Source organism: Vicugna pacos, chromosome 1 (genome assembly GCF_048564905.1).
Source record: "Vicugna pacos chromosome 1, VicPac4, whole genome shotgun sequence".
In the NCBI taxonomy this organism is placed as follows: domain Eukaryota; kingdom Metazoa; phylum Chordata; class Mammalia; order Artiodactyla; family Camelidae; genus Vicugna; species Vicugna pacos.
The window spans coordinates 121,039,218-121,049,511 of record NC_132987.1 but is presented as its reverse complement, the minus strand read 5'-3'; the positions used below and the strand labels follow the sequence as shown (position 1 = coordinate 121,049,511).

The 10,294-nt window shown below is 46.3% G+C and overlaps 1 long non-coding RNA gene across 1 annotated transcript; it reads right to left on the bottom strand.

The window, feature by feature from the left end:
• Positions 1 to 2,809: 2,809 nt before the first annotated feature.
• LOC116279951 (uncharacterized) lies at positions 2,810 to 9,845 on the bottom strand. The gene is made up of 3 exons (XR_004189344.2): positions 9,607 to 9,845; positions 4,379 to 4,441; positions 2,810 to 3,306 (listed from the first exon to the last, which is right to left on the bottom strand). It is a non-coding gene; the product is annotated as an uncharacterized lncRNA (long non-coding RNA).
• Positions 9,846 to 10,294: the final 449 nt, after the last annotated feature.

Below are 10,294 nucleotides of genomic sequence, written 5' to 3'. Positions count from 1 at the left end.
ATATCTAGCTGAATCACTATGCTGCACACCAGAAACTAACGCAACATTGTAAATCAGCCATACTTCAATTAAGGAAAAAAAAAGACCAAACATCTCTTTATGCAGGCCTATAAGACTCTCCACAATCTGAGCCTTTATTTCCAGACTTCCCTAGTTGAAATCTGTACTTGGGCCAAGATGCCCTGAAGGAAACTGGATTTTCTTCCTTTAGGCCTTTGTTTCGCCTCAATTACCTTGGGAGCTTTCAACACCCACCTTCATTCTTATCTCCACTGGGTGAAGCACAACCAGCTCAGTCTGTAGGCCACCTCCTCCAGGAAGCCTTCTGTGAGACTCTGAACCCCGCAGTCAGTTTCCGTGGTTCTCGGTGCTCACGTCCTGTGCTCACTTCCCCTCCTCTTCAAGTGTGTGCTGGAGTGGGGCTGGGGGCTGCGACTGTTACTGATTCATCTGGCCACTGGCCTTAGGCCTTTGGATGTAGATTTGAATAAATAAGTTTAAATGATGCCGATTGGATGAATATATGTCCAACATCTCAGAGGAGCTGGAAGGATGATAAGAAGACCTTGAGTCATTTACAACAAAGTTGGAAGAAGACCCCAAAGATCCGCATAGACGCTGGATTTGTTAATTGCCCAAAGAGGTGGTATGTCAATAAGAAAACCCAGCCAGAAGTAGCCTTAAAGGGAAAAGGTGTTATTTACACAAGCAGGAAAAACCGTGTCTCACGGAGCTCTGCCTGCGGCAGGGCGGTCACTTCGCAGCCCAGCAGTGTGCACGAGGACCAGGGTCTCCCCGGCTCTGCCCCACCATCCCTGCCGGTGGTCTGGCGCTTTTAATGGGGCCCCCCTCTCCCAAGGGCAAGACAGCTGCCACCTTTCTCAGCATCAGATGCAGACGATCATATTCAGAGTGGGAAGGGAAGTCTCCCTCACGTGTTCCTTTTCATGAGAAAAATACTCTCCCAGAAGACTCCGGTAGGTCTCTCTGTATGTCTCAGGGGCCAGAACTGATCACCTGCCCATGCCTGTTTGTTCATCTATTTATTCGTGTTTTTAGATAGACTTTACTTTTTAGAGCAGTTTTAGGTTCACAGCAAAATTAAGGGGGAGGTACAGAGATTTCCTGTGCCCCCTCTGCCCCCACCGGTGCACAGCCTCCCCCGTTACCCACATCCCAACCAGCGGGGTACGTTTGTCACAATCCATGAACCTGCATGGAATGTCACCATCATCCAGAGTCCACGGTGCATGTTAGGGTCACTTTCCATGCTGCACGTTCTGTGGGTTTGGACAAATGTGTAATGACCTCCATCCACCACTACGGTCCGGTACAGAGTAACCCACTGCCCTAAAAATCTTTTATGCACCCCCTACTCAACCCTTCTTTAGTTTTATTTTTTTTTAAGAAATTTCAAATCTATTCAAAAGTAGAGGGAATAGTAACTTCAACATGCGAAGCCCTATTTTCCAGTTTCAACGATTATTAAGATTATGCCACATTGAATAAAGCCATCTTTTTTCTTTATTCTTTTCTCCAATGGAGTATTTTAAAGCAAATCCCAGACATCATGTCATTTCACCCCCTGCATAGTTCTGTTCACGGCAACGCAAAATATCATGAACGTTTCCTTACACAACCGCAATGCCATTACTGTTCCCAAGCTCGTCTGCTTCCTGCCCGACAGGACAGTAAATCAAGAGACGAGCTGCTGGAGCAAGGAATAGTGGCTTTATTCAGACAGCCAGCAGAGTGAGAAGATTGTGGACTAGTGTCCCAAAGAACCATCTTCCCAAGTTAAAGTTCAAGCTTCTTTTATGCTCAAAGGGAAGGGGGCATAGTCCTGCTTCCAGCCAGACTCCTGAGGGGATGCGCCAATTTCTTCTCTTCTGCGGCCCTCCACGGGTGGGTGTGGTCAGGACGTTTCCTGTGAGCTAGACAGAGGTGTCGCAGCTGAACGCTCATTGCCTGGGAGACAGGGTTCAATCTAAGCTTAGAAGCAACATCCCTTTAGTGATTAACTTGCAGTAGAATACAAAGTTGCTTCCTTCTTATATTTCCACCTCTAACAAAATTAACACTAATCCCTGGGTATTATCTAAAAATCGATCCATATTCAAATTTCCCCACTTGTTTTAAAAGTACCCTTTTCCAGTTTGTTGGAATTCTAGGTTGAATGATCTCTTAGGTCTCTTTTAATCTAGAGAGACTCTCCCATCACTTAAAAACAAAAACAAAAACAGGTGGGTTGACCTGTAGAGTGTCCTGTGTTCGGGAATTACCTGTTTCCTTCCTCCTTGTGTCATTTAACTTCCTCCTTTTGCCTTCATGTTTCCTGTAAACGGAAGTTGGCTCTATAAACTTAACCGAACTCAGGTTCAAGTTTCTGGCAGTATTTCACAGATGGTGGTGTCACATGAAAAGCACAGAACGTCTTGTCCCAGTTTTGCTAAAGTTAAGCCAGATCACTGGACTCAGGAAGTGGCAGCCTGATCCTTCCACGGTCACATCAAACTCAGAGCCAGTCATCATAAAATTTATTGTCCAAATCAGGACATCTTTTTCAAGACTTTATTTTTGAAAAATTGTACATTTGAAATTGTATATTTCAAACAATTGAAATTGTATATTTCTAAGCACTTTGCATACACAGGAGGAATTAATTTTATATTTGTGTATCTACAAAATAATTGCATTCAAATTGATCTGTATAATCAATGCATTCCCCATCAAAATGTCAGCGGGCTTATTTTTTTTTTGTAGAAATTGACAGGCCAAATCCAAAATTTATATGAAAATGCTAAGGACTTAGAGCAGTCAAAACGACTCTGGAACAGAAGGGCTGGAGGCTTTACACTGCTTGGCCTCAAGGTGCATTATAAAGCGACAGTTACCAAGGTGTTGCCGAAATATCGCCCCCGTCCCTGACCAGCCAAATAACCCAGAGACAAGGTCTTGGAGCTTAGAAGAAAAGAGGCAGCTTTATTACCTTGCCGGGTGAAGGGGACTCACAGCAGGCTCGTGCCTTCAGAACTGTGAGCCCGTCTCAGGGCTGGGGCTTAGTGATGACATAGTGAACAAGCTGGAGAGTGAAGGGGGACAGCAGTCAGCAGGGGTCTGTGATGAAGCTTCCTCCGGAGTCTTGGCGAGTCTGTCCCGCATCGTGGGACCGTCCGGTGGTCTGGAGGGCCATCCACCCGCGACCTTCTTTATCTGATCAGACTCATTAGGCGCCAGGAGGGACTTCGGAGGGTCTGGTCACTCTCCTGAGGTTGTCGTCCGGTGACTCCCTTCCTAGGGGGATGCCTCAGAATCCAAACATGATTGTAAATGTCAATTGCCAGAGTGAGGTAAACAAACAGGAAAATTAATAACTCCAGCTCTAATTGTAGCAGTGGGCCTGGGGCTGGGGGCAGGGTCCGGTCAGTCAGAGTTGCCGACCATTTTAAATGCAAACGGCTAGTATAAGGCCAGGAGTTAGTTAGCCTGAGCGCAGCTGTTTTATTATTTCTCTTTCAGAGGCAGCGAGGGTTGGCACTGAGTTGGACAACAGAGTGACGTAATCTAGAAACAGGGCAACGCTCGCATGGTTCCACTTCAAGATCGCAGCTTGAACTGCATACAGATTCAACTCAATGTGGATCATACATCTGAATGGAAAACCTAATGCTGTTAAAAGTTAGGAGATGGCTGAGGAAGCTTAGGGACTTTGGGTCAGACAGGGATGTCTTAGTTACAGCTCCAAAAGCACAGCTTGTACAAGAAAGAGATGGACAAATTGGACCTCATCAAAATCCAGAACTTCTGCTCTTCGAAAGACACAGTGAAGTGAATGAAAAGCCACAGACTGGAGAAAATGCTAGCAAGTGACGTGTCTGGTAAAGGACTTGTATCCAGTGTATACAAAGAGCTACCAAACCCAAGAGTAAGACAGCAAAGGTGGGGGAGGTTAGAAGTCAGTGTGTGCTTAGCATGCATGAGGCCCTGGCTTCCGTCCTCAGTACCTCCACTAAGATAAATGAATGAACCTAATCTCTCCCCTCCAAAAAAAGAAAAGAGCCCAATTTTTTTAAAAAAGAGCAAATTACTTGAATATGTACTTCATCAGAGATATACAAATGGCAAATAAGTACATGAAAGATATTCGACAGCATTAGTCATTAAGGAAATGCACATTAAGACCACAGTGGACTGTCACCGATGAGAACGGCTATAATTAGTGCTGGTGTTGGCCGGATGCTCAGCAGCCGGAACCCTCGTGCACTGCTGTTAGGCGTGCAGGATGGTACAACTTCTTTGGAAAACTGTTTGACAGTTTCTTAAAAAGTTAGGCGTATACCTAACTTATGACTCAGGCACTCCACTCCTAGGTACTTACCGATGGAAATGAAAGCTCGTGTCCGCGGGAAAACTTTTGCACAAATGCTCATAGCAGCTTTGCCTGTAAAGCCAAACAAGGAAACAAGCCAAGTGTCCGTCAACAGGTGCGGTGATAGAGCAGCTGTGTCTGCATTCAGAAGGAGGCCGGGCGTGCTCACGCTCTCGATTGAAGTGGTGGCTTCACGGGGGTGCACATGTGTCAAGGTAATCATATTGTGCACGTTACATTATGTAGAGTGTATTACATGGCAATTATACCTCAAAAAAGTTGTTTAAAAAATTAAAAATGCTTTCCAGGTCAGTGGTCAGGAGGGGCTAGATTCAGGGGAGCGGAGCCCTGTGAAACTGTAGTGATAGAAATGTTCTCAGTCTCACAGTAGCACCGAGTGACAGCTACATGGCTATGAACAATTGCCAGATTCACCAGACTGCACACTTACAGTGGGTGGATTTTATTGGATGTAAATTATAACTCAGTAAAGCTGGGGAAAATAACACTCAAAACAGCTTATAAAGAAATGAGGAAAATATAATGGTTATGTGACTTTCATTTCTAATAAGGTGAAAATTGTATTTACAGAGAAAAAGCCAAATTCTTTCAAAAAATAAAGATAACATTTGCTACATTAAAGCAAAAAAAACCCCCAAAAACCAGATTCCTTCTTTGCATTGATTGTCTAGATATTAAAAAGCAACTGAGTAACTGTTCTTGGTAAAAGTTCACATTCCTTGGTGGGAAGTTTACAGCTCAGTGGTAGAGCGCGGACTGAGCATGCGTGAGGTCATGGGTTTGATCCCCAGTACCTCTGTTAAATAAAATAATAATAATAATAATAATAATAATAATAATAATAATAATAATAAATACATCTGGTTACCTCCCCCACCAAAAAAATTTTTTTTTAAGTTCACACTCCTTAATCTGTTTTTTAATCTTATGTGATTTGATGCCATGTTAGTGGTATTTTCCAGAAGGATATATGACATTCACAGTTGCTTTATTACTTTTAATTTTTCACAAAATTGCCTGGCGTGTTCTTCCAGAAGACATTATGTTGATGATAAATCTGAACTGGCTGGTGAGTTAAACGGTGTCTTCTCTGTAAACCCTGATGCTATTGGATAAGTGAGTAGCCTGTGCGGGTACCACCTGGCCCCGTTCTGCTCAGAGAAGGACACCGCAATGTTTTTGTAATGAAGGTGTTGAAATTTAGCTCAGTTATTTTCACAGGTTCTGTGTTTTGGCTTCCATCCAGAGAATCTTCCTTTCATAAATATTTTTATAAGGCAAAATGTGTCAAATAGGCATTTTTTTTCATGTATGATTCTTTTGAATGCTTTGTCAAAATTATATGCTGAAAACGGTAGGTCTTCTCAGTTTTATTCCATTCTGATACATGCAGACATGTGCATACATGCAGATATATTCCTGTCTATATGTGTACCTCTCCAATTAAAATATGAGCACTGTTCAAAAATCCGCCCCATAAACAAAGATATTCCAAGGCGCCATTTTGGAATTCCAAAGTCCTTCTCATACACCACTTGGGCAGGCATCATGCAGTTTGTTCAGTTTTTCTCTTTCATCTGAAGCGATACATTTAGTCTGTCTGTTTTTCATCTTGTTTTCAATAATGACAATGATTCACCAAAAGCTTCAAAAGAAGTTTTTGGGAATCGATTTGTTGAACAGTTTGATTAAAGATTCTGACCAAAATGCAACCCAAATCCAGAGGATCCAGTTGCTCACACAGGAATCTAGTAACACTGTAAGTCATGCAGATCGATGTGCAAATGACTTTTTCACAGCTTACGCATTTCTAAAAACTGACCAGATATGGACCTCGAAGGGAGACAGAACATGCTGCCCTGATGAAGTCTTTCCTATTTGTGATCTGCATCAGCTTCATCACAGAAATTGTGTAGTTCAGTTTCTCTAACTCTGCATATAGAAAGGGGTTTGTAAGTTTTGATATAATGCAGCTTTTATTTCAATTAATGATATATTGCAGCTGAAGAGTCATTTATGAATTAAGTGTTCACCACAAAAATTCCAACTATATTTCTGCTTCATACTTTCTTTTAAAAAAATCATTAATTAAGTTTATGGAGGTCTCATTGACATACAAAACTCGTTGTTATGGTTTTTTCTCTTGTGATGAGAATTCTAAGATCTACTCTCTTAGCAACTTTCAACCCCCCCCCCCACTTCTGACAGCCACCAACACGTTCTCCATATTTATGTGCTTGTTTTTTGTTTCTTTATTTATTTTTTTTGGTTCCACATGTAAGTGAGATCATATGGTATTTGTCTTGCTTTCTGACTTATTTCACTTAGCATAATGCCCTCCAGGTCCATCCATGTTGTTGTAAATGGCAACATTTCACTCTTCTTCATGGCTGAGTAATATTCCATTGTCTGTTTATCATCTATCTATCTATTTATCTCACGCTTCCTTATCCATTCATCCATCAATGGACACTTAGGTTGTTTCCATATCTTAGGTATTGTAAACAATGCTGGGATGATCAAGGAGGGTACATAAATCTTTTCAAGTTTGTGTTTTCTTTTCTTTGTTTAATACCAGACATGGGATTTCTGGATCATATGACAGTTCTATTTTTAATTTTTCTGAGGAGACTCCACACTGTTTCCACACTGTTTTCCACTGTAGTGGCTGCCCCAATTTACATCCCTGCAAACAGTGCACAGGGGCTCCCTTTTCTCCACATCTTCACTAACACTTGTTATTTCTTATCTTTATAATAGTCAAGCTCCATACTTTCTTAATTTAATAATAACACATTTTTACCATGACACTGTGTGACCTCAGCATGTGTATTTGTTTTATCTCAATGAAAACAAGTAGTGACATCATTAATATTGACTTTTTAGCTGAGTTTGCATTTACATCTTGCATTTTCAAAAACACCACGGGACCCATCTTCAACAGAATAAATGTTCGAAGCTTTACTTGTATTTAATGATTTGAATAAAAATTAAGCAATTTTTAAAATTAGCTTAATTGGCTTTTCTATTTGAAACATCTGATAACACAGGTGGCAAACTGGCGTCAGTTCGCGGTTGGTGGAACTCTCCTGCTGGTGGAGCCAACACGGTAACAGCTATCACTTCATCTTTAAATGCACAAGCAAACTTGAAGTTGAAAATGAACACAGTTAATTAGAATGGCCATTTGCTCTAAATGAAGTCATACCTCACAGAGTGACAGCCACACTCCGCTGACTGTGATCAGCCTTTGTCTTTGCTGGTCTCCAAAGAATGATGCTCACAGACGTAGTAAACAATCTTATGGTTATTAGAGGGCAAGGGGGCGGGAAGGGATAAACTGGGAGTCTGCGATTTGTAAATATTAACTACTGCACATAGATAAACAAGTTTCTGTGTGTGCTGTATGTAGAGCACAGGCAAGTATACTCAACACCTTGTAGTGACCTTCGACGAAAAGAATGTGAAAACGCGTGTGTGCACGTACATGCACAGCTGAAGCGTTGTGCTGCGCACCAGAAACTGGCGCCTTGTGATTGACTGTGCTTCACAAAAACAAAGAAAGAGGGACTTCGGAGTGAGCGCTGACTTACTCAGCAGACCTGTGCCTTCTGCTTCTCACATGATCAGTGATGTCACTGGATGTGGAGGTGGCCACTCAAACGTATGGCACCTGTGGTACCACCGCCACAAATAACAACAGTGCCGGTTATTTGCCCCGCAGTGGAGAGATTATAACCAGAGGTGAAGGTCTTGTCTCCCAGCCCCACCCCAGTGTGACAGACGCAGGGTGGGGAGTCCAGCACTGTGACGCTGGGGTTGGATAATTGCTTGGGGTGCCCTGTGCACTGCCGGGTGTTGAGCAGCATCCTGGCCTCCACCCACCAGGTGCAGAGTGTCCCTCCGCCTGGATGTGACAACCGTGCTGTCTACAGACACTGGCCATGCCTCTGGGCGCCGGGGTGTTGGACAAAGGGAACAGCTGCGGTAGACAAATCCGTGGCTCTGTCTGAGCTGTTTCCCCTTTAGTAAAAGGGGAGGCAGGACCGTTCTTCTGTGTCACTCATGGGGAGGGGGTGCAGGGGGGTGCTGGGGTTCACAGAGTTCCCTGCTGGAAGGCGGGGTTCCCAAGGGCCCAAGCACACGCCAGCACAGACAACAGATGGGGGCCCAGCCACTTCTCCTGTGGGCCCAGTGACCGCTCCTGCCTGGCCCCCAAACTTGCCCCACCTATGCTGCCCTGACCTGGTAGGTGACGGCTGCCTCTGGCTGGCTCGCCTCTTGTTGGTGCTGGAAAGGCAACTGCCTTACGCTCTGACAGTCAGTCAACACAAGCCAGCTGCACACACTGTTACGCTGTTGTTACGCTGGCTGTTACGAGGGTCCTGAAAGTTTAAGGTGCAACCCACGCTCCCCCAATTCACCATCTAGTCAGGGAGACAGAGAAGACGCATGCGTAACAAGAGCCCATGAGGGAGAGGGTGTGTTTCTCAGCTTCCTTCACTGCCATCCAGCACCCAGGGCATGTCTGGCACACGGCAGGTGCTCAGCAAAGATCACGGGAGGAGTGAAGGAGCTCCGGGGAAGAGCGCAGTGAGAAGGGCGGCCCCAAGGCGGGGGCCTGCCCGCCTCCGGTCCAGCGCCACCTTCTCCCTGACCAGCCGGCCTTCAGAGACGTCTGGTGAGGCTGGCGGGGCTCTCCTCCCGGACTGCGGGCCCTGCCGCAGGCACAGCCTTGTCACCCATGGCACAGATGCCCCCTTCCCTCTCCAAGCACCACCGACACTCACACCATTGGAAATGGCGGTGGCTGTGAGGCCCGGAGGCTGGTCCTGCCAACAAACGTGCTTCCAAAGAAGCAGGTGCGACTGTATCTAACTTTGATTTTTCACATTCTGATGACGGCACTTTAACATCACTGGTTTCCTTCGGAATCCTACAGGTGTTTTCTTAACATGTTAACCTGAGAAATATTCGCGGCCTGAAAATGTCAGGAGCCCCCACTTAACATCAGAGCCATCTCTGCTCCGGGCCCCCTTCTCGCTGGGGGCCGCCCTCCTCCCTCCCATCCGCCTCGTCCCACCCCTCCAGGCGGCAACCAGCCGTCTGCCTTTTCACAGAGAGCTGCGCTTTACGGAACAGCCCAGCCCCACCCAGGAAGCCGAGGCCTCTGGGAGCTGCCCACCCCTCACCACCGTCATCCTGGTCAGATTCACCTGGTTCACGTCCCCAGGAACTCCCATTTCATACGGATGAAAGCGTAGCCACCCATAGTCGAAGCTGGGGCGGGATCGGCCAAGCCTGGGGGGCCCGAGGAGCCAGGCCTGCTCCCCCCACCGGGTCCTTTCTGGGCTCGCTTTTCCCCTCTAGAAACGGCCCAGCCCTGTTTTCTTGGCTCACAGGCCGTGTCACAGGTGAGGTCATCCTTGGAGCACCCCAAGAAGATGGAGAGGGTGCTATTTACAACCTTATCAGATCCTTTCCCTTGTGGTGCTGGGAGTCCCCAGGCCCAGCCCAGGCTGGGGCCCGCTCCCCACGGCCCGGAGGGGACAGGTGGAGGGGGCGGCTCAGAGGGCTCACCCTTCTGACTCCACAGACAGCCCCGGAGTGAGGGACACCCCTCACTCCTTTGGGGGTGCGCTTCCCCTCCGTGGTCTGACCTGTTGGCTCCGTCACTGCTTCCTGACATCAGGGGAGGCCCAGGTGGGCACAGGTGTCCAAGGGCGTCCCACGTGGGGAGGCTGTGGCGGGCAGGAGGAGAGCCCAGCTTTGGGGCCTGCAGATCTGCGCTCCCAGCCGGGGATGGCCGGTTCCCGGGCCTGGCTCAACCTCAGTTTCCCCGAGTGTAGAACAGGGTTGGTTCCCACCTTGGGTGGGGTTACATGTGCAGTGCACCTGGGGAGC